The sequence below is a fragment of the Cebus imitator genome, unplaced genomic scaffold (genome assembly GCF_001604975.1).
Source record: "Cebus imitator isolate Cc_AM_T3 unplaced genomic scaffold, Cebus_imitator-1.0 Scaffold82, whole genome shotgun sequence".
In the NCBI taxonomy this organism is placed as follows: domain Eukaryota; kingdom Metazoa; phylum Chordata; class Mammalia; order Primates; family Cebidae; genus Cebus; species Cebus imitator.
The window spans coordinates 6,935,973-6,937,203 of NW_016107397.1; the positions used below are offsets into that span (position 1 = coordinate 6,935,973).

Genomic DNA, 1,231 nt, shown 5'->3' on the forward strand with positions numbered 1-1,231 from the left:
AAAAAAAAAAAAAAAAATACAAAAATGAGCTGGGGTTGGGCACAGTGGCTCATGCCTGTAATCCTAGTACTTTGAGAAGCCAAGGCAGGGAGATTGCCTGGGCTCAGAGTTTGAGACCAGCCTGGCCAACATGGTGAAACCCTGTCTCTGCTAAAATACAGCAGATTAGCCGAGTGTGGTGGCATGTGCCTGCAGTTCCAGCTACTCGGGAGGCTAAGGCACAAGAATCGCTTGAAGCCAGGAGGCAGAGGTTTCAGTGAGCTGAGATCTCGCCACTGCACTGCAGCCTGGGTGACAGAGCAAGACCCTGTCTCCAAAACTAACAAACATGAAGTTTTTCCTTTTTCTTTTTTTTTTTTTTCTGAGATAGAGTCTTGCTCTGTCACCCAGGCTGGAGTGCATTGATACAGTCTCGGCTCACCGCAACCTCTGCCTCCTGGGTTCAAACAATTCTTCTGCCTCAGCCTCCTGAGTAGCTGGGACTAGAGGCGTGCACCACCATGCCCAGCTAATTTTTGTATTTTTAGTAGAGACAGGGTTTTACCATATTGGCCAGGCTGGTCTTGAACTCCTGACCTTGTGATCTGCCTGCCTTGGCCTCCCAAAGTGCTGGGATTACAGGTGTGAGCCACTGTGCCCGGCCATTAAGTTTTTTCTTTTTCTAAACTGGTATAAAATTCACATATTGGGCTGGGTGCGGTGGCTCACGCCTGTAATCCCAGCACTTTGGGAGGCCAAGGCAGGCAGATCACAAGGTCAAGAGATCAAGACTATCCTGGTCAACATGGTGAAACCCTGTCTCTACTAAAAATACAAAAAATTAGCTGGGCATGGTGGTGCGTGCGTGTAATCCCAGCTACTGAGGAGGCTGAGGCAGGAGAATTGCCTGAACCCAGGAGGCAGAGGTTGCGGTGAGCCGAGATCGCACCATTGCACTCCAGCCTGGGTAACATGAGTGAAACTCCGTCTCAAAAAAAAAAGAAAAAAATTCACATATTGGGCTGGGTGTGGTGACTCGCCTGTAATCCCAGCACTTTGGGAGGCCAAGGTGGTCAGATCACCTGAGGTCAGGAGTTGGAGACTAGCCTGGCCAACATGGTGAAACCCCGTCTCTACTAAAAATATAACAAAATTAGCCAGGCATGGTGGTGGGTATCTGTAAACCTAGATACTTAGGAGGCTGAGGCAGGAGAATCGCTTGAACCCAGGAGGCGGAGGTTGCAGTGAGCCA

General features: G+C 49.6%; 1 protein-coding gene across 1 annotated transcript in view; it reads left to right on the plus strand.

Annotated features, from left to right (window-relative positions):
- ZDHHC4 (zinc finger DHHC-type palmitoyltransferase 4) overlaps positions 1-1,231 on the plus strand; it is a 16,014-nt gene that overhangs the window by 10,960 nt on the left and 3,823 nt on the right. The gene's annotated exons all lie outside the window — the stretch shown is intronic.